Source organism: Macaca mulatta, chromosome 1 (assembly GCF_049350105.2).
Source record: "Macaca mulatta isolate MMU2019108-1 chromosome 1, T2T-MMU8v2.0, whole genome shotgun sequence".
Lineage (NCBI taxonomy): Eukaryota > Metazoa > Chordata > Mammalia > Primates > Cercopithecidae > Macaca > Macaca mulatta.
In genome coordinates this window covers 223231517-223254123 of record NC_133406.1, presented here as the reverse complement: position 1 = coordinate 223254123, position 22607 = coordinate 223231517, and the positions used below count along the sequence as shown (strand labels likewise).

The window sequence follows — 22607 nt, the reverse complement described above, 5'->3', positions numbered from 1 at the left end:
GGCCCGCATCCCCACGCACTGGCTTAACTTCAGTCTCAGATCCACAGAGGAGGACGTATATTTTCCCTAATGGTGACAGGATCAAGGAGAAAGGAAGAGGACAAAAAGGCCACCTGGGCCAGCTGTCCATCTCCACTTTGAGGCAGACAGGAGGATTGGGGGTAGAAGTGGAGAGCATCGCCCCCTTACCAAGGCGAGACTTTTGCCCACAGTCCCCGCTGTGGCCATCACACACCTTGGCCCTCACTCATTTCTGGCACTTGGCATTCTAGGATCACAAGATCACACTCAGGTCTGACCCTCAGCTCCTGGGGACAGGGAAGGGCCCAAGACACAGTGGTTTTCTGTCAGAGGCCGAACAGCCTGATGGTTCTAGGAACAGGTTTGGGGATCACTCAGGTCTGAGTTCAAGTTCTGGCTTTGTTACTTCCTCACTATGGGCTAGTTTGGCCCCATTTGAACCTCAGTCTTCTCATCTGTAAAACGGGTCTAAAGTTAGCACCCTAAGGATGACATGAGATGCTTCATTGTGCAAAGTGTCTACCCCAGTGAAAGATACTAGAGTGATTTTTTCATTCCTTCCTGCATTCCTTTGATAAAATCTAATTGGTGACATCGACATAATCTTGTACTAAATCTCAGACCGATAGAAGGCTCTGGAGAAAACTGTTTTCTGTTGTTTTTGTTCTTTATAATCTTAAGATTCTCGGTGACAAAGCAGGGCTGCAAGCTCCTTGGGCAGGAACCTTGACCACCACGTTCACGGCTGTATCCCTCTCTAATGCCCAGCTAAGGCCTGGTGCCCAGTAGGTGCTCATAAGCAGCTGTGGAAGAATGAAGGTATCAAAGGCTGCAGAAAGAAGGGCTTCCCCCGCAGAGAGTGGAAGAGGCAGAAAGGCTGAGCAGTGACCTTCCCACCCCCTACCCCCTGGAAGCCTGAGAGCCGGTGGCCCAGTTTTCCATGCCACTGTGTTATGTTACAAATTAATTTCAGGTCGGCCAGATCCAACTGGGTTCCTGAGGATTTTTTTTTCTCTCTTTGAAGAGGTGTAATTAAAAACCAATACAACAACGGAACAGAAGTTCAGCTATCACAGTTGATTTTTCACAGAGGCTGGTGATTGGGAGGCTGGTGCAGCCCTGTGTGATTCTGGTAGCTGTGCCAGGCGGGGAGTAGGTGGGTGGCCCTGCCTCCTTGAGCATATGTGGTCCTAGGAGGGACACTGAGGCTGGGCATTTCTTCCCACCCTCCCCCCCCCGCCGGCAACAACCAACTGCAGGGCAGACCTCACTGGCCTCACAGCCAGGCTAACCTCTCTCTTTGTCCGTTTGTCTTCTACAAGACTGAGTCTCCAGTCAGCTTTCTGCAGTCTTGGCCTGCACTCCTCAATCTGCGACCCACTGCGGTCTCCTCTCCTGCAGGAAGGCTGCACAGCCACCCTGTCGTGTCACAGTGGTGTGGAGCTGGGAGGGGCCTTGAAGCCTGGGCTCCTACCCATCAAGACAGCCAATGCTCACAGCTAGCTGTGAATGCACACCTACTATGTGCCTGCATCTCCTCCTCCTCCTCATGACATGAGGTAGGTGGTGTCATGCCCCCATTTTATAGATAAAATAACTGAGGCTTAGAGAGGTGAAGTGTCTGGTCCAAGGATAACAGCTAGCAAAGGGCTAAGCTGGGGAAGACTGTTTTGGACGCCACTCTGCGGCCAGTTGAGGACACAAAACCAGGCAAGTCAAGCCCTTGATGTCAAACAGTTCACAGACCTTGAAGCAGGCTGGCTGGCTAGCTGGATGGACAGACGGACAGAAAACCAGATTTGAAGGCACAGAGAAAAACAGGTGATGAAGCAAGGCTGCACAGGACACCTCTTTCTTCTCAATTTGATGGGTGATGAGTGAGCAAATCTCACTGGTTTGATGCTAGCTTGCTGTGTGACCTTGGCGATCCATTGAACCTCTCTGAACGTAATGGTGCCATCTGTGAAATGAGAGCTTAGATACCACAGCTCCTAAAATCCCACTGGGCCTCAGGGTTCCCTAATTTTCTAAATCTCCAAACCCCACAGTTGTAAGATCCACATTCATCCTGGAGAGCCAAGGTAGTGGTGTGGGCGGTGGTGGATGACATTTTAATTCTGACTTGTTGAAATTCTCTAAGAACAGCAATTATAAGCTGGCAACTGAGAATGAGACACAGGTATCTTTTGTGTACATCCACAAATAATAATTTTTCTTCTTAATTAGCAGCCAGCATTTAAAATCAGGTGATTTTTCAACTTTCTTTGGAAAACTAAAAGGTTAGGCAACACGGGATCCTACTCCTAGCACAGTTGCATCGAGCTTGATGGGTTCCAATCCCAGTGTTGCCATTTCTAGCTGTGAGTCTTTGGGGGAAGTGACTCAAACCCTTTGTACCTCAGTTTTCTTATCTGTGAAATGGAGATGGTAACATTACCTGCCTCACTGAACTAACTTTGGGAGAAACTTAGTTTATAGTTTAAACAAAGAAGGTAACAGCCCTTTCCAAAAGCAGACCTCCTTCTTGCCTGGAGACTAGATTGCCTTTGTAGGACTGACATTAGCCACAAGATTAGAAATTATGGTTTAGGAGTCACACAGCTGGAGGCTACAAGATTTCCACCCTCCCTAAACTGCTCCTAAGATCAGGGCTTGAGATATTTTGCAGACCCTGCACTTGATGGATCAGCTGGTCCCCTATCAATAAACTGGCTCATCTGACCTTGTGGTCGCCACCCAGGAACTGACTGAGCACAAGAAGACAGCTCCGACTCCCTACGATTTCATCTCTGACCAATCAGCACTCCTGGCTCACTGACGTCCCCCCGCCCAACAAGTTATCCTTAAAAACTGTGCTCCCTGAATGCTTGGGGAGACTGATTTGAGTAATAATAAAACTCCAGTCTCCCACAAAAAAAAGTTTACCTGCCTCATAGGGTTGTTATTAAATTAATCCACGTAGAGCCTAGAACACAGTGAGCGCTGTGTATGTGTTAACTTTTGTTACTATTATTTTCCCCCAACAGATACTATGGCAGCTAGGGCTGCCATAGCTGTTCTGGAGGCTGGAAGTCCAAGATCAATGTGCACGCAGGGTTGGTTTCTTCTGAGGCCTCTCTCCCTGGCTTGCAGATGGCCACCTTCTTGCTGTGCCCTCACGTGGCCTTTTCTCTGTGTGTAGGTCCTCCTGGTGTCTCTTCCTCTTCTCACAAGGACACCAGCCACACTGGATTAGGGTCCCACCCTTAGGACCTCATTTAACCTTAATCACTCCCCATGCGACCTTCTCTGCCAATGCAGTCACATTGGCGATTAGGGCTTCAACATATGGATTTGGAAGGGGACAGGTTTCAGCCCATAACACCACATGGTAGCAGTCGGCCCAAGGCTGAGTAGCTGCTGCCCCCGCAGGACAGAATATATATATTTTTTTCTGTTCATGACAGTCCCACTTAGGTTGATCAACCTTTAGGGTTTGCCTGGGACTGAGGGGGTGCCTGGGATGGAAATCTCTGTTTTAAAACCAGGCAAACCAAGATGAATTGGTTACTTACTTTCTTTTTCTTTCTTTCTTTTTTTTTTGTTGAGACCGAGTTTTACTCTGTTGCCCAGGCTGGAGTGCAGCGGTGCCATCTTGGCTCACTGCAACCTCTGCCTCCCGGGTTCAAGCTATTCTCCTGCCTCAGCTTCCCAAGTAGCTAGGATTACAGGCATGTGCCACCATGCCCAACTAATTTTTGTATTTTTAGTAGACAGGGTTTCGCCATGTTGGCCAGGTTGGTCTCGAACTCCTTATCTCAGGTGATCTACCTGCCTTGGCCTCCCAAAGTGCTGGAATTACAGGCATGAGTCACCGCACCTGGCTTGAACTGGTTACTTTCATCCTAACCACAACCCACTTCTATCATTTATTTTACCTGCCTGGCTCCTGAGTTTTGCCTCTGCCTTGGAGTGACAACTGGACCCAGGAAGGCCGGTGGAGATGAGAACAGATGTGCTCCTGGTGCTTCCAGGAACTGGCAAGTGACTTGGCCAAGGGAGGGAGCGTACACAGCCCTGGGGACCCTGCAGGAGGCCGGGCTACTGAGGGTTAAATCTACCTCGAGAAAGAACATCTAGCAACCACCAAGGGAGGGAACCAGCAAAAGCATTATCATGATTAATGTTATTTCAAAGACTTAATTTTTCCCTCTCTTTCAGGAATGTTTGTGTGCAGTTGCACTGAGTGCTATCTCTTGATTCTGCGTGTCCTTCCCCCAGAGTAATTTGGGACAAGGTCACTGTTCACCTGGCGTACCTCCTCACCCCCAATCTACCTGCTGACAGGCCTGCAAGGCTGAGGGGCTGTGACAGCAGGAGGCTGCATGGTGGAGGAGCCACACGGGGCCAGTCTTGATGTGTTCAGGGCTGGGCCCGGGACATCTGCAGCCTCACCTCACCCAAGGGCAGACAGAGGCTCAGCCCAATGGAGTGGGGTGGGAGGAGTCTGGGGTGAGGACCCAGACCCTTATTTTGGCTCTACCCCTTGTCGGCTGGGGAACTTCTCCAAGCCTCAGTTTTATCATCTGCAAAATGGGGACAAGAATGATGCTTCCTCTTCCAGCTGATGTGAATGGCACTGTGCACACCAATCACCGGGGCAGGTGGGGAGGCGGGGGTAAGATGGACTCTGAATTTCTAACAAGTGCTCAGCTGACAGCCATGCTGCCGGTCCATGGGCCACATTTTGAAAGGCAAAGGTTGTAAAGATGAAATGCAAGGTAAGTTCTTAGCTTGTAGGAAGTGCTCAAAATACACACTGCTTGTCATCATCACCACATCTGTCATCGTCATCATCATCATCACCATTTCATCTTCATCTCCGTCACTGGCATCGTCTTCTTTATCATCATTACTGCTATCGTCACTGGCTTCCTTGTGGTTGGCATCATCATCATTGCCATTTCATCTTCGTCTCCTTCACTGGCATCATCTTCTTTATCATCATCATCACCACCATCATCATCACTGGCTTCCTTGTGATTGGCATTGTCATCAGCTCTTGTCTTTCCCTTCCCTTCCTCCCATTCTCCAGAAGAGGTAACCAAGACCTAGAGATGTTTGAGACTTGCACCAGGCAATTTTAGACAAAAGAGAAGTTGCCTAGGATTGAGGACTGAAGCAGACAAGAGCCTGGTGGCTGGAAGACAGGAGACTGAGATTCAGGTCCTGGTGCTGTACCTGGCTCATTCAGCCTTTGAACTTTCTAAATGGAAAGGCCCTTAAAGATTATCCAGTCTAACTCTCTCCACCAGCATTTGAGGAACCTGAGGGCAGATTGGGGATAGGGAGACAATATATAATCAAGGGTATAGATTTAGGAGCTGGACAGTCCTGCATTCAAATCTCTACTCCATCACTTGCTGGTTACATGACCTTAGGCAAGTCCCTTCATTTCCCTGAGTCTCAACGTCTTCATCTGTGAAATGGGATGTGCTACCCAGCTTCCAAGATGGCCTCCAAAGAGTCTCATCCCCTGGTATTTATAGCCTTGGTCAATCTCCTGCCACATTGTCCCAGGGTTGTTCTGTGTGACCCATAGAATATAGCAGAACTGATATTAGTATCTTTGGAGGTGAGGTTATAAGAGATGTTGTGAGTTCTGTCTTAGGTTTTCTCTCTCTCTCTCTGTCTCTCTGGTCATTCACTGTGGGGGAAGTCAATTCCAGGCCCTGAGACCACTCAGGCAGCCTGTGAAGAGGCCCACATGGCCAACAGCCAGTGAAGAACGGAAGCCTGCAATGACCACTTGGATGAGCTTGGAAGCAAGTCCTCCATCCCCAGTCAAGTTTTGAGATGAGGCCACAGCCCTGGTCAACAGGTGACTACAACATCATGGGAAACCCAGAGCCATTCAGCTAAGCCACTCTCAGATTGCTGATCCCCAGGAGCTGCATGATATAATAAATGTTTGTTGTTTTAAGCTGCTAAGTTTTGGAGTAGTTTACTACACAGTAGTGGATAAATAACGTGTGGGGATAATGATCTTGTAGGTTTGTTGTGAGGATTAAATTCACGTAAGCACTTTGTGTAGTACATGATGCATGTTGAAGGCTGTGTGAAATGTAAGAAAACAATGGCAGCATAGATAATATCGTCAATGACCCCCAGGGTCATGTAGCCAGGGTATGACAGGCTTGATGATGCTGTGGTTCCTAGCTGCCCAGTTTTAACCATTTGTGCCCCCTAATCCTTACTGATTGTGGTGGGCACCACAGGCTTTGCCAGAAGTGGAACAACAGTGTCAGAGGGTGGTGAGCAGAGGAGGAAGTGATGGTGCAAATCAGTGGGCCCCTGGGGTGGGGAGCAGCCCCAGGGTACTGGCGGTGGAGGACTGAGGCACAGGACTGGAGTGAGTGTGAGTGTGTGAGTGTGTGTGTGTGTGTGTGTGTGTGTGTGTAGGTCACCTCTGGAGACCCTTCCAGCCCAAGACTGGCTGATGATCTGATTTGCTGCTTGTTTCTGGCCCTGTTCTGTGTGGAAGACTCAGAAAAACCATGGCAACCATGGGATAATTAATGATCAGGGATGGAGGAGGCCAGGAACCTGGTATCCCCGAAGCCACATGGAGAGAAGCTCGGGAGGAAGGTCCTCTGGGCTTTCTCTCCATGGCCATGTGGGCTTCCTTGGAAGAGAGAGATTGGAGAGGGTCCAGGTGGGAGAGAAGCCCCTGGGCCTGTAGCCCCAACAGTCCAGGAAGCACAGGGCTCTCTGGGCCCAGCAGATGGCTCCTTTGGGGTTGTTGGCTCCCAGGCCCTGGACTGCTGAAATTAATGCATTGTTTTTAGGAGGCCGTCCATGGCTTCCAGCAGGTTCTCAGATGGGTCTGGGACTCAAACCATGGAGACTGTCTAGATATTACCCATTGTAAAGACAAGGAAATGGAGGCACAGAGAGGTTGCGAGACCTGCCCAGGCCACCAGGCTGTGGCAAAGTCAGGCCTGGAATCCAGGCCTCCTTGCTGAACACTGTCCCAGGGTGGGGCCCACAGTGGGTGGACCAGAATATGCTGTGCATGTGGGCCCCTCTGGCTGGCAGAACTCCTGTCAGGACAGCTGGGTCACTCCTGCCCCCTCCCTGGGCCAGATGGGCAGCCCTCTCCTCTGCTATTTTCTCCACCTTTGCCTTTTCCTTTTTTTTTTTTTTTTGAGAGGGAGTCTCGCTCTGTCGCCCAGGCTGGAGTGCAGTGGCCGGATCTCAGCTCACTGCAAGCTCCGCCTCCCGGGTTCCCGCCATTCTCCTGCCTCAGCCTCCTGAGTAGCTGGGACTACAGGCGCCCGCCACCTCGCCCGGCTAGTTTTTTTGTATTTTTTAGTAGAGACGGGGTTTCACCGTGTTAGCCAGGATGGTCTCGATCTCCTGACCTCGTGATCCGCCCGTCTCGGCCTCCCAAAGTGCTGGGATTACAGGCTTGAGCCACCGTGCCCGGCCTCACCTTTGCCTTTTCACAGGGAGTAACTGGGGTGGAAAATTCTGGGGGAGCACAAAGTCTGCCAAGTTTGAGCCTGGCACCAACCCAGGCACCTGGCCACCAGGCAGGTTGGAAACAGAACTGGTAAAGGGGTCCCTGGGGGACTGGGCTGCTGGGAGCAGCTTGGCAACTGCCTCTCCTGGCTCCTGCCAGACCTTCTCTCCCAGGAATATTCCCTCCCTGCTAGAACCTGCTGCCATGTGCCAGGAACATCTGGAAGAGAGTTTTCTGGCAGGTCTGGGGGTACAGAAATGGGTTACAGGGGACTTGGTCATGTATTACATCGGAAACATCTACCGCGGTAAGTGAACCAGTGCGTCTGCAGCACCTGCTGCAAGGGACTGAGTGAGGCCCCTGCACATCCTTTATTTCCCTTCTAACCCTCCTGTGATATGGTGTTCCCCATTTTACAGATGAAGAAACTGAGGCTTGGGAACTCCAGAGGACTGCCCAAGTTCACCTAGCTTTTCAGTGGCAGTGCTGAGAATTGAACCCAATCTGTGTGACTCCAAAGCCTGCCTTTTCCCCTGATCTCTCCCTGTGCCCTCTACACCCACCATGTCCAGGTACCAGTCTAGATGCTGGGGATATGGAGATAAACGATCCACGAGCCTTGCCCTTAAAGCACCTGTAGTTTAGTGAGTTTATTAGCTATTGCTGCTATGCTAATGCCCCATAACAAGCAGCCCCTAGCTCCCACATCTCAGTTGCTTGCAACCACAAGCAATTATCCTTCTTGTTCCCAGCTGGCTGGGTCAGCTGGGGTGGTTCTGCGTCAGGCTGCCGGTTGGCCAGGTTGGCTTCAGCTGTCTCTCATTCTCCTTGCACCAGTGAAAAAGAAAAATACTCAGGGCCTGTTTTCATGACTGGGCAGGAACATGCAATGTCTCCTAAGGGTTCATCTTAGAAATGGGGTACTGTCCTGATGCTCACATATGGAGGCAGGTTACATGGGCAAGGCCTACATCATCAGTGGGGTGGGGAAATACACTTTGCCTCCTCTGATGTGAGGCACTGCACAATCACATCGCAAAAGCAGGGATGCCTAATTCTCTAACAGGGAAGCAGGAAGAACAGGCCACAATAATCCAATCACCCACAGTGTGGGCTACAGACTTATGCTAATAATATTGTACTGCATTCTATCAAACCTAAGCTGCAAGACACACCATTAATTTATGTACCACTAAGAAAGAAAAGTGGCTGTGAACTAAAGTATGGCATGATGCTTTCTTAGCCCATCATATTTTTATTTTATTCTTACCGAAAGAGCTATTTGATGCTGAGGCATGGAAGTGTCAACAATGGGAACAGCTGGAACCAGGTTTGCTCTTGCAGAGACAATGACGACTGTCACAACTGTCACTGTCCAAGGAGATTATGAGATCCATCGGTTGTAAGACACATTTTGATTTCAAGGATGTGAAAATGTGAAAATGTGTGTCTTAGAACGGATGAAATTTGTCATTTACCGAGAGTAAGTGGTTGTTCTGCGGTGGACGCTGCTAAAAGTTCTATGTGGATAAGCTCATTTGTACCTCAAGACAACCCAAGAAGAAAATATTATTATCCCCATTTCAAAGATGAGTAGAGCAAGATTCAGAGTGATCATGAGGTGGGAGGCAGGTCTTGACTCCGGATGTGGGGCTTGGACACTGGACCAAATGGAGGACTAGCTAAAACAGACGGGGCAAAGCAGCTTTCTATAAGGCACATCCACCAGTAGGCCATGTCAGTTTACCATTGCCATGGCAACATGCAGGAGTTACCACCCCTTTCCATGGCAATGATCTCACAACCCAAAAGTTACTACCCCTTTCCTAGCAATTACTGTATAAACCATCACTTAATCTCCATGTAATTAAACATGGGTATAAATATGACTGAGACTGCCCTGAGCTGCTGCTCTGCCTATGGGTAGCCCTGCTCTGCAGGAGCAGTCAAAGGCTGGAGCTGTAACACTGGCCCTTAAATAAAATTCTGCTTTCTTCTACCCTTTCTTCTCACCCTTGAATGTTTTCCTGGAGGAAGCCAAGAACCCTCATGGGCCAAGCTCTGCTTTGGGGCTTGCCTGCCCTGCATCAATCAGTTGCCCTGCCCAAGACCCATGGTTAGTAAGTGGAAGAGCTGAGATTTGAACCTAGGACGGTCTGACTTCTAAGACAAAGTGATAAAGAGTGTGGGCCCTGGGACAAACTATACTTCAGTTTCTTCATCTGTAAAATGGGGACGAGAGGAGTAATTACCACATAGATTATTGTCATATGAGAGTTCCGAAAAGAGCGTCAGGCACAGAGCACTCAAGACATGCTGGGTTCTCTGGTAGAACCAGAGATTTTTGCCTCTCTGAAGCTAACATTAGTGTAATAAAAACTGCAACTGGACTAAGAGGAGAGGACTATGGGAGCCCAGAAAAGCAGGCCAATAGATTAGTAATTTGGGGGAAACATCAGAAATTTGATGTGAGAAGAGCAAAAAGAATGTGTGATTCATGTGTGCATTTATTTATTCAAGAATATTTGTTTACCCACTGTGTTAGCCTGTTCTCATGCTGCTAATAAAGACATACTCAGAGCTGTGTAATTTATAAAGGAAAGACGTTTAATGGACTCAGTTCCACACGGCTGGGGAGGCCTCACAATCAAGTTGGAAGGCAAAGGAAAGTCATGTCTTACATGGCAGAAGGCAAAAAGCTTGTGCAGGGGAACTCCCATTTGTAAAACCATCAGATCTCATGAGACTTATGATCATGAGAGCACTATGGGGGAAACAGTCCCCATGATTCAATGATCTCCACCTGGCCCCATCCTGGACACTTGCGGATTATTAAAATTCAATGTGAGATTTGGGTGGGGACACAAAGCCAAACCATATCACCCACTGCGTACAGGTAGTACACAGTGACTGGATTTGAAATCAAGTTTGGGGGCTAATTTTAAAAAACTGAGGTATAATTTATCTGCAATGCAACACACAGATCTTAGTGTTCAGTATGAATTTTCACAAATATATACAGCACCCCAATTGCAATAGAGAGTACTTCCATTGCCCTAGAAAATTCTATTGTGCCCCCTTCCAGCAAAATAAACCCATCTCCACCTGTATTTTTTTTTTTTAAATTTTTGTCACTGTAGGTTGCTTTGCCTGTTCTTGAACTTCATATTGTGAACAAATGTGAACCTGAAAGTGCCAGATCTTCAAGATGGATCCTGAGTGGCTAAGTGGGCCAGGCTCCGTGGTTCTTGCCTGTAATCCCAGCACTTCCGGAGGCCAAGGTGGTGGGATCACTTGAGCCCCTGAGTTTAAGACCAGACTGGGCAACATAGCAAGACCCTGTTCTCTACAAAAGAAATAAATACTACCCCCCGCCCCCAAATCAGAATGGCTAAGTGGGCCTAAATTTAAAATAGAGTGAAGCAGCCACTTGCTGACTAGGGTTCACATAAGTACCCTGATTTCTCCCGAAAACCGGTACCTTTTTATCTTTGGTACTTTCCCAGCTTACCTGAACCAACCAATCAGGGCTCAAGTATATCAACCAATCAGGGCCTGGCTGTATCAACCAATCAGAGCTCAGCTGTATTGACCAATCAGAACTAAGCAAGTTTCAATCCTTCATTGGCACTACTTGATCTGATTGGGAACCTGGGCAGGAACTTTTGCTGTAAAACCTGATCCTTTCCCTCATTCTTAGGAACTCCCCTTCATTTTCCAGTGGAGGGTGCATCTCCAAGTTTGCAAACTGTTTTCTGTACTAAAGTCTCTTTCCTCCAAATTCCTTTTCAGATAACTTGTGCATCATATAAGTGGAAACTTACAGATTGTGCTGCTTTGTGTCTGGTTTCTTTTACTCAGCATAATATGTATATGATTAATGCATGTTGTTTTATGTGTCAGTAGTTATTTTCTTTTTCACTGCTGATATTTCACTGTTGCTGGTTATCAAATTATTGCCTCTCTGCTCCACATTCACCCTTCTTGCCTGCTTGGTGAAAATGGATCTGGGCCCTTTAAATGTTCTCCCTGGCCAGCGGGCATGCTGGGCTTTGCCAGTAGAGGGCGCTGGGGAGCCCTAGCAGCGGGGAGGTTCCACTTCCTGGTTGCCACGTGCTCACAGGGTAGGCTCCGGCACCACGTGCAGCCGCTAGTGCTGGCGCTCGCAGTGCACGGGGGAGGTCGGCAGCTCCCACAGCAGCGTTTTTGAGTAGTTTTGCAGTGAGTGCCTCTTGTGAGACACTGCTTCTGAGAGCAGCTTTTGTGGCATCTTACAGGGCAGATTTCTGGTGAGTTCTACAGGTTGAATTTCTAATAACTTTGGCTGGCTGTGGCCCCTGTTTTTTTTTTTTTCTTCCCATGGCACAGATATGCCCTCTTAAGCAAGGCCTGGATGTCAGCCCCCAAGGGTGTGTGTGTGGGACACTTCTTTGTGGGGGGCAGGGGGCGGTGACAGGCTCTACCTAGATTTCAGCTTTTGGAGGAGACTCTTCCATAGCGGCTGTACCTCAGCCACATGTGTGGGGCTGAGGGTCCTTCCTTGGGGGTCCTAGCTTAGCCTCTTGTTGGGGCACCTCCTGAAGGGGTTTATCTTAACCTGGTGGAAGACCCCTTCCCTGGGGTAAAGGGCTCTTTTTGGGTTGCTATCTCTATGTCAGGGTCTCTTTTTGGGGCTCTATTTCAGTCCTGGGGTGGGGGGCTGTTCCTCAACCCTGGGAGGGCTTTTTTTTTTTGAGGACATTGTCTCTGCCACAGGGGCAGGAGGGTGTTTCTTGGGGACTCTACTACAGCCCTCAGGGGTTTTTTCCTTGTGGACTTTATTTCAGCCCTGGGAGGGAACTCTTCCTTGGGGGATCAATGACAGCCCTGGGTGGCCAGGCGGGGGGCCCTTCCTTGGTAGCTCTGGGAACTCATCTTTGGGGCTCTACCTTATCCCTTGAATAGGGGTTCTTCCCAGGAGCTGTGGCTCAGCCTTGGGGGCCTCTTCTTGGGAACTTTTTTTTAACCTCTGGTGGGGGACTCATCTTTGGGGAACCTATGAAAGCCCCCAAGGGCTCTTTCTTGGGGACTCTATCTTGGCCTTGAGGGGTTCCTCCTTGAGGGCTTTATCCAGCTCTGGTGTGGGGGATTCTTAGCAGGGGGTTATCACAGCTCTGGGTGGGGTCTGGTCCTCAGAGGCTCCATCTCAGCTCTGTGGGTTGTGGTCGCTCTTTGTGTCTGCTGCTTCTGTATTAATTATCATTCTTTTTACTCCTTATAGTCAATTTCTTGTTAATTCAGTCCTCGGTTATAAGTTAATAATTCTTCATATGAAACTTTCCCTATAAAAATCACTGTATAGTTTCCTTAACTGTACCCAAACTGATACAGAATTGGTGTCAGGAATAGGTATCAGGAGATGGACCCACAGAGGTACCATTTGGGGATTGGTTTTCTGGTGATTTTGGGCTTGAGTGAAAAGTTCCTTGCCAATGGGAAATGGGGCGCTAGTTACTCAAGACATGTGGTGACATTAAAATTAATCAGTCTATCCCTTGTGGTTGATTAAGACAAAATGCCACCTGAGGCACTTCCCTTGGGAGCCAGAGTGATGCTGCACTTGACTGTGTGACCATAATGAGGACTGTGAGAACTGTGGAGTGGGATGGATCCTTTTGAGGGCTTCTGTCTTCGAGGAACCAGATACAATGCTCTATTTAAAACATGTATAGGCAGGCCGGGCACAGGCATGGTGGCTCAGGCCTTTAATCCCAACACTTTGGGAGGCTGAGGCAGGCAGACTGCTTCAGCCCAGGGGTTTGAGGCTGCAGTAAGCTACGATTGCACCACTGCACTCTAGCCAGGTGACAGAGCAAGACCCTATCTCTAAAAAAATAATAATATCATAAAAATTTGACAAATGTGTAGATAATGACATAGAAAATGACAAGCCCAGGTCCATTAACTCTCTCCTTGAGCCACAGTCTGAGAATCAGACAGCTTCTATGGCAGCCCTTAAGGAAGTTCTTATTTCTTGCAGCCACAGGGCTGATACTGCCGAAAATCAAACAACAAATTTAATTGTGCTGGTTGCTGAATTATGACAACAGTTGGAATCACATCTGGACAAATTAGGGCATGAATTGTGAAAGAATGGGATCCTGAAACATGGAGTGGGGACATTTGTTGAACTGTGATGAAACCAACAACCTAAACTACAAGTCACTCTGAGCCCACCACGTCCCTCAGCTTATCAAGTGGAAATACCTTGCCCTCCTCAGTGCATGAGGAGACTGGTCTTCCTCTGTTAAGAAACCCTGTGATAATCTCGGCTGGGGCAGATGTCTTGAAAGGCGATGCCCATTCTCAAGACTCACCACAGCCACCTGCTGTTGTCACTAGACCCTAGCTGTGGTCAAATCTCAGCATGTTCCATGGTGATGGGTACAGACTGACCTAGGAGGAAACAGAAAAAGAATGACAAGACTGGTGACACACATGGGAGTGGATTCTAAGGATTTTAGATCCAGAAAGGCAGAATGTAACCCTAGATTGGGCTGAATGCCTTAATAGGGGCACACTCATTAGAGGTTCTGAATTTGGCTGTTAGCTTCTGCAGCTGGAGGTGGCTCTAGCAACTTGGTTGGTTGACTGAAACTTGGACTTGACAGTAACCTGCAGTTAATGAAGGTTGTGATGTCATGATGTGGAGGAGGGAATCCAAAGGCTCGGGGAGACCGCAATGTTGGACTGCATGTATCATGTCTAATCTGCACTCTCCTGCTGCCACCACCTATGTTCCACAAGAAGGACCCAAAGACAGAGACATAGAGAGATCCATTAGTGAGGGAGCCCCTTTGTCCTTGAAATGCATGGCGGCTGCTCTCTTTTGTAGGCCACTGTGAATATAGAGGCTGCCTCCATTGAGTTGGGCTCCCTGATTTCAGTGGGGATAAGGGGGTCCTGAAGTAGCAGAGACCAAGGGGCAGCACTTTACTGTCAAGGACAAGGTAGGCACACACTGGAAAGGGTAGCAGGAATGTATGGGCTGGCAGAATGCCTTTGCCCATCGGGATTTTTAGTGGTGGTGAATTGATCAGAGTGTTTCTGGGAATGAAATAAGTGGGCAGCCTACTAGAATATTATTTCATGTATTTTTATATGTGATAGAAAGTTCTAGACCCAGTAGCCAAAACATGGCAATCGACAGTCATGGCTTCTCATCCAGTTTCCAGACCCTGAGTTAATTCACAGACCCAGAATCCCTGGGTGGCCGGGTCACCTTGAGGAGGGAGCCTGCATCTGCCATAAATACTTATTGTAAATCTTCCTCCAAACCTTCCTCCAAAGGGACCTGTGACCATTTACCAGAATAATGGGGAAATGGACATACCCAGACAGTTCTGGAGTTACTTGACACTCACTCTGAACTGATGCTGGTTCCTGGGGATCTAAAATGCCACTCTGGTTCATAAGTCAAAGTGGGGCTTGTGATGGTCAGGGATAGAGTCTTAGCTCTAGTCTGACTCACAGTAGATTTGCTTGGTCCATGCCCACCCTGAAGTTATTTTCTGAGCTCCTGAATAAACAGTTAAGTAAGCACACTTGGTGATTATCCATTTTCTTCTCTCTTCTTCCCATTTTTGTTTTATATGGAAGTTTTTGGAAGTCAACTTTGTAGTATTTAGGTGACAGAATGTTCCATGGAACTGTGATTGGTATTTAAGTCATAATAAATATAGTCCACGATGACTCCTGGGCCTATTAGTTTCCTTGTTTTGGGGAGTGAGAACTTATAAGAATGATAACTGTATCTTCTTAGATAGAAATACACCGTTGTGTTGTTATACGGGACTTCAGTGGTGTGCAGGAGGATTCCTATGGAAGGCAAGTAGTCAAAGAGATGGCCTTTTCTGGGTATCAATTACTGCTTTTCAGTGTCCAATCACCCTTCTTGCCTGCCTGGTGAAAATGGATCTGGGCCCTTTAAATTTTCTCCCTGTCCAGGCAGCAAGCTGGGCTTTGCCAGTAGAGGGCGCTGGGGAGCCTCTGCAGCAGGGACCTTCTGCTTCCTGGTTGCCCCCTGCTCACAGGGCCTGCTCCTGCAGCACGTGCAGCTGCTCAGTGCTGGCTGCTGTTTTGCTCAGCAGAGGCCAGCAGCACTTTCTTTTAGGCAGTTTTGTAGTGGGTGCCTCTGGTGAGACACGTGTAAGCAGCTTTTGTGGCACCCTGTGGGGCAGATTTCTGGTAAGTTCTACAGGTTGGCTTTCTTGCAAGTTCTGCTGGTGTGCTCTAGACCAACTCTTTTTTCCCCTATGTAGGGAGGCACAGCCATACCGTCTTCAGCAAGGCCTGGATATCAGCCCTCAGGGGTGTTTGTGGGAGGATGCTTGTTTCTGGGTGGAGGCTCCTCCTTGGGCATTTTCTCAGCCCAAGTTGAGGAGCTGTTATTCAGGGGCTCTGCCATAGCACTGGAGTAGAAGCCTCTTCCTTGAGGGCTGGACGTCAGCCCTGGAGAAGCTGCGTTTGCATGATACTCTAGCTCAGCACTGGGTGGGGTGGGGGACTCTTGCCTCTGAGGGTCTCTTTCAGCCCTGGGGGGCAGCAGCTGCTCCTTTTGTCTCCTAAACCTATATTCTTCAGAGTTCCCTTTCCTTCTTTCTAGCCAATTTCTTATTAATTCCATCTCCCATTATGGTTAATAATCCTTTATATGAAACTTACCTATTCAAATGACTGCCCAGCTTCCCCCTCCTGATAGGATGCAGAGTGATGCCCGTCGTACACACTGGCCACAGTTTGTCCACGGTTTTCCAATTTGGGGCTATTATGAATAATCTACGACGTGTATTCTTGAGTGGACGGGCTTTTTTGTGTGATACGTTTTCGTATCTCTTGGATAAATACCTTGAATGGGGTTCCTTTGGGAAGGCCAGACCACAGGGCTTTCACTTGGTCTAGAGGGTGCCGAGGAGCTGCTGGAAGTTTTGTGGGTCTGTTTTGTTTTAAGTAACACTGATGAATTCGATGTGGATCTTAGAAGGAGTGAATAGGAGGGGAGATGCCAGTCTTCAATTCCCCAGATGAGGGTGGCAGCTCAAACTGGTGACTCGGTGTGGGACTTTGCCCCATCGCCTTTTTCCTAATCTGTGAAATGGATTTTTCACAGGCGTGCATGGGATCGTTGCCAGGACTGAGTGGGATAATGCATGAGGGGTACTTGGCATGGGGCTGGCATGGAGCAGATGCGCAGTGGTGGCAGCCAACAGGACTGCCATTTTTAGGTGTTTCAGGCAGGATGTCCTAGCTTCTCCCTGGTGCTAGCCATTATGTGTTCACAGACCAAGAGCCCAGGGGGGTGGCAAAGGGTCTTGGTGCCCTGCTCAGAGACATTTCTGGACTCAGAAGGTGGGGCACAGCTGCCCACTGCTGTGCAGTGCCAGGCACTTTCTGATGCCTTCTTATGGCATCCCTCAGAGGAGTGGGTGGCCAAGGTGGCCTTGGGTTCTGGGCACTTTGCCCAACCCCCTGACAATCACCCCAACTGGCATCTTGCCTGTCCAAGCCCCGAGCTGCTGGGCCCCAGCAAGTCAAGCGGCCATGATTAGTCAAATAAAATTTCCATCTGTTGAGGAATTTACGAGAGTTATTACTGGCTATAAAACCGATCTGAGGAGAAAGATGGATCCGAGGGGTTAGTGCCTCTAATTATGTGCAGCAGTGACTTTTAAATAAGGTAGAACAAGTCCTTACTGGAGGGAACCAGGCCCCTATCCCTGTCTGGGCCCAGAATGTGCCAGGCTGGTGGCGGTGGGTGCTTCACTGCAGAGGGAGGAAAGAGGAGCTACCGTATGCAAACTCGGGGATGGGGGTCAGTGTGGCTTAAATCTTTTTTTTCTTTTTTGGTAGAGACAAAGTCTTGCTACGTTGCCCAGGCTGGTCTCAAACTCCTGGGCTCAAGCATTCCTCCCGGCCTCCCAAAGTGCTGGGATTACAGGTGTGAGCCATTGTGCCTGGCCATTGTGGCATTTAGAAAGATCTTGGATGCAAAAGGGCCTAGCGCAGTGCCTGGCATGCAGCAGGGACTTAATAAATGCATGTTTCTTCTTTACCTGCTTCCCTCTTTTCTACCCCCGGGGACTGAGCTGGACTGCTTACTGGATGCAGGCAGCGGTCTCCCTGGGCCGGGCTCTTGTTGGCACAGACTCTGTGTGATCCACCCAGGTAACCTTGCTAGGCCTCCATAGCTTCACCTTTAAAGTGGGACAATTAATTACCAAAGGAACACGAGAAGGCAGGTTTTTGGGTATGTGGGCCCAACCTTGTTCTGTTTTCTTTTTGGGACTGAGTCTCGCTGTTTCACCTAGGCTAGAGTGCGGTGGTGCGATCTTAGCTCACTGCAACCTCTGCCTCTTGGGTTCAAGTGATTCTCTGGCCTCAGCCTCCCGAGTAGCTGGGATTACAGGCGCCCACCACCATGCCCAGCTAATTTTTGTATTTTTAGTAGAGACGGGGTTTCGCCATCTTGGCCAGTCTTGTCTCGAACCCCTGACCTGAGGTGGTCCTCCCCCCTCGGCCTCCCAAAGTGCTGGGATTACAGGCGTGAGCCGCCGCACCTGGCCCTATTCTTAACACATGACTCAACTCTAATGCACCCAGCATCTAGGGAAGGAGGCCACATCGTGGGTTTCTCCTCATCTCAGGTGGGAAGGTCTCAGGGGTCCATGTGCTCACCTGAGGTCACCTGGATCCCAGATGCTTCTGCTTTCTTGGAGGAATGTGGCTTTAAAAGGCCAACCCCTAACCTTCACCTTACTCAGGATACTGAGAACAAGACCACTTGGGAGCAAACGTGGCCTCCTGGTGGCTGGGGAGAGCCGTGAGATGGTAGGTGCTGGAAATTCTGCCTGGAGTGCAGCATAACTAAGTCCCCAGGACCCAGGGTGGAGATGAATGACCCCATCCCAGAGAGTCCGAGCCTTCAAATATAGGGCTCTGGGGCCTGAGACTCTGAGGTCCTGCAGCAAATTCGTGGCGGGTCCACTGACTGCTAGGCCAGGGGTCTTGTCGCTGGTCCACGCGGAAAGGAAGGATGGCTACTTTCTGTTCCTCCCCTGACCACTGCTCCATCAAGCACAGACCAGGCCCCATCCCCTGGGCCATTTAAAACCAGAGGCCCAGGTGCCACGGCCACGCTTTCAAGACCGTAGAGTCAGCTGTTAAAAGGCTCACACCTGGGCCAGGCGCCATCAGAATTCAGTCTTCCAGAGGCTCTGGCTCGCCTCCTAGCAGGTAGGTCTCACCATGGGTCCCTTTCTCTTGGCCAGGCGCTTGGGTGTGACTGCTTGGCAGCGGTTGTGCACTGTGGAGCCCCGGTCCCTGATTCCCGACCTGAGGGGCCTGGGCTGCAGGCGGGAGCCCAGGGGCCGGCGTTTGTGGTGGGGTTGCAGGAAAAACCGAGCTTCTCTGGTCAGGTTGTGGCCTGTGTGGGTGGCCTCCTTGGTGCCCCCACAAGCCTTGTTCCCCGGTGACTCCTGAGCTGTGGGCCCCAGGTGGCAGTGGAGAGGCTCCCAGCTCTGGGGCTTTCTGCGTGGCCTCCTGGGGACTCAGTTTTCCTCTGCGTCCGTGGGGATGGTAGGGCTGCGTGGTGGGGCCCAGGCAATGATGAAAGGAGTGTGTGTGTGTGAGAGAGAGGAGCAGGCCTCTGATTCCTTGTTCGCCTTTGGTGGCCAGGCTAGGAAAAGCAGTGGGGAAGCGCTTGCCTCGCTGTGGCAAGTTGATGTCTCTTGGACTGAGACCTTTGGGCTAGAGTGGCCTAGTTGTCTGGAGTTCTCCCCTCCTCTCACACCTCATTGCAGGATGAGAAAGCCTGGCCTGTGGGTCCCCAGACACTGCGGGCTCTGGGACAGCTATGGAATTTCTGTCTTTGGAAGGCTTCCGTCGTGCTGAGGGCTTCATTCTGTCTGGGTTTCATGTTGTCTAAAACCAGGTAGGCTGGGGAGTGGGAGTGTGTGTGGGCTGTGTTGATGTACCCCTGTGTTGGCCCCGAGCTGGCCCATGGCCCCTGTGACCTCGCTTTCAGACCGTAGAGTCAAGTGACCAGGTAGCATGGGGGTGCCTTGTGGTGTGGTCTTTAGAAAGGCTCCCCAGAGGTGTGGCATCCCTGGTTCCCTCCTAGTCATGTCTGTGTGACCTCACTGGCTTTCCCATCTCAAACTTGGGGGTGGAGTGGGTCCCTCAACCGCCTTCCCCACTTCTGTGGGACCCCTGGTCCCCCCTGTGTCCCCTGCCTCCAGCCTGGAAGGAGGTTCTGAGGAATTGGAGGGCTGCAGATGCCCCTGCTGGCTTGAGAGCCTTTGTAAGCAGCTCATTAACGTTTTACCCCTCCTATTCCTCATTAGCCTCAGGCCCTCTCCATGAGAGGGTTCCCAGGATTTCTGAGTTTTTGCTGGCACTTGGGGCAGGGGAAGGCTTATGGCAAAATGTTCCTTAGTCTTTTCTCCCCCGTTCTCTCCCTCTGCAAAAAAGGATGAGCGGTTGGGGAGCCTTGGGGCCGACAGGTTTTGTGAGTGTGCAGTGGGGGCTTCCGCCCTCGGGAAACAGGGGTTGTAATGGAGTTCCATGCTTTACCAGCTGATGACTCAGCAGGTCTGAGCCTCAGCTTCCCATTTACTGAATGGGCTAACTGGGACAATGATTGATCTAGTGCCTTCTATCATGATAATCATTATTTTTGATAACATGTCCCAGACAAGAGTAGCAAAGGTTGGAAAGCAGCTCTGTGTCGAGCTGAGCGGGGCTCGGGAAGCCCTGGTGGGTGCAGGGAAGGGGGCTGTGGGGGTGCTGGTGATTTCGTGGAGGCGGAAGCCTCTGGCTGGTCCCTCCCCTTGGTGGGCAACTACGGTCCAGTTCCCGGCCGATGATGGGGTTGGCGTTAGGTGTGACCCAAGGGGTGGGTAGAGGCCAGGGAAGCTGCTCTGTATCCTACAGTGCACAGGCCGGCCCCTGCTGCAGACCGTCATCCTGCCTCAATTGTCAACAGCGCCCAGGTTGAGAGACCCTCTAGCTCCATGCCCGGCACATAGTTGGCCCTCCCTAAAGCTTGGACAAATACCAGTGGGCAAGCCAGGGGGGACTGGTCATAAAGTCAGCCTGAAAATGGGGGGTTCGCTTCCTTCCAGCCCAATATTTCTTCCTATTGCTCTGTTAGGCATGGTCAGGAATGCTATGAGGTTCTGACAGGCAGTTTCCAGCCCTGGGTACCCTTGGAGGTGGGGTTGGTGATGCTGTGACTTCAGCAGCCTGAGCTCCTGGGGGCCCCTCCACAGCACCTCTCATCCTGGTGCTTATTGGGTTCAGCCTCGTCCTCCTTGTCTCGCCACCATGACACACAAGTCCCAGCTGCCGATGATCTGCCAGGCCCACGTGGCATGCCCGATGTGGCCTGAGAGCCTGGGTTTTAATAGCTGAAGATTTCTTTAAAAAAAATTCCACTTGTCTCGAGGCCCTCATTCCTCCAGCTCTGCCCGCCTGGCTCCCCAGGGGAGTTCATGCAGAAATTGATGTGTTAACAGGCTGCAGCGTCTCCCTCTCCATCTCTCCACTTAGCCTCCCTTGGAGATGGCCTAGTTGCTGGTTGTCTGTGCCCCTGCCCAGTGGCCCAAGATGGCACTTGGCTTGGGGCCCCCGGATCTGGGTAGGGGGGCTGTATAGACACGAGATGTTGGAATCCACCCAGGTAAAGATACCATGACACACAAGTCCCGGGTGCCAACTGTGCAGCGCTGGGGGCTCCAGCCAGAGCGGAGTTGGGAGGGATGCTGCGGGAATCCAGCTTGTCGGGAGATGGCACCAACTGCAAGTGCTGGACGCTTCCTTCCCTGAGATGAGCAGGCAAGGATCACCGGGTCTGGGGTTGTGCGGAGCAGGTTGGGGCTGGCCTTCCTCCTTTGGGTCCCTGAGTGTGGTGGGCCTGGAGGAAGAGAAACATGTCAACTTGGCTGTCCAGGCCGTGTGTACTGAAGAGTAACCTCCACGCAGGCAGGGATTTTTATCTGCCTTAGCTCACTGTGGTGTCCTGGTGCCTAGGAGAGCGCCTGGCACGGAGGCCTCACGGTCCCCCACTCTTTGCCTCCAAACCACCTCAGCTTGAGCTCTACCTACAGACAGGACCCTCTGCTTTTTACACATTAACTCATCAGACACTCACAATAACCGTATGGAGTTGGTGTGATAACTTACCCATTTGACAGGTGAGAAAACCGAGGCCCAGGGAAGTGAGGTAACATGCCCAAGCCCCTCTCCATGGCAGGCTCTGTAGCATCTCTTAGGTCTCAGCTCAGTGATCCCCTCTTAAGAGGTCTGACCAGAGCCCTGGCTCCGTTCCACACACACTATCATTGTTGCTCCCTCGTGGCACATGTCACCCGACTCTCTATAAATGCCTGATTCACTGACTTATTCACGATCTGTCTCCACTCCCCGGAATGTGAAGTTTCTCAGGACAACGTCCAGCCCGTGGCAGGGCAGTGCTGATGGGTCTGATCTGACATCTGTGCTCTTACCCATCAGGCTTTCCTGCCTACCTGGTTTGATGAGCCGTGGGTTCATTACATCTGGCGTGGGTACCATTTCCCGGGTCTTAGGATGCGATGCAGAGGTTCCCTCGAGACCTCTCTCAACTCCCAGGGAGTTAAATCTCACCCCAGGTTTTAGAGCAGCCAACTTCTCATGGCCTGCCCTCCTGCAGAGTAATTACTGTAATTTCCCCAGTGTCACCCTCAGCTTTTGGATGATATTGTGACCAAAATGTGAGAAGCAGTGACACTCCATGACACTCCCAGCCCTTGTAATTGAGGCTTCGAAAGCACTGCTGACGTCTCCAAAGGGATCTGGGTGCTCCGTGGCTGTGATGGAGGCGGCATCTCTGAACCCTGGCTTTTTGACTTTGGCTGCTTTGCAAAAGTAGTGACTAATAGATGTGATGCATTGATTCACTCCCTTGTCTTCCCCAAATTGCGTTCACATCCCTGATCCAATCTGGAGCCTCGTGGCAGCCTTGTGAGGCTGGGACTGGTACTTTGGCCCTGACTTAATCGGCAGA

At 50.4% G+C, this 22607-nt stretch overlaps 1 protein-coding gene across 1 annotated transcript in view; it reads left to right on the top strand.

Moving 5' to 3' along the window:
- The first annotated feature begins 11644 nt into the window (after window positions 1-11644).
- ACTL8 (actin like 8) overlaps window positions 11645-22607 on the top strand; it is a 73835-nt gene continuing 62872 nt past the window's right edge. The window contains exon 1 of the mRNA XM_001090405.5: window positions 11645-11814. The gene's annotated coding sequence lies outside the window, so the exon portion shown is untranslated. The remainder of the gene's footprint in view (window positions 11815-22607) is intronic.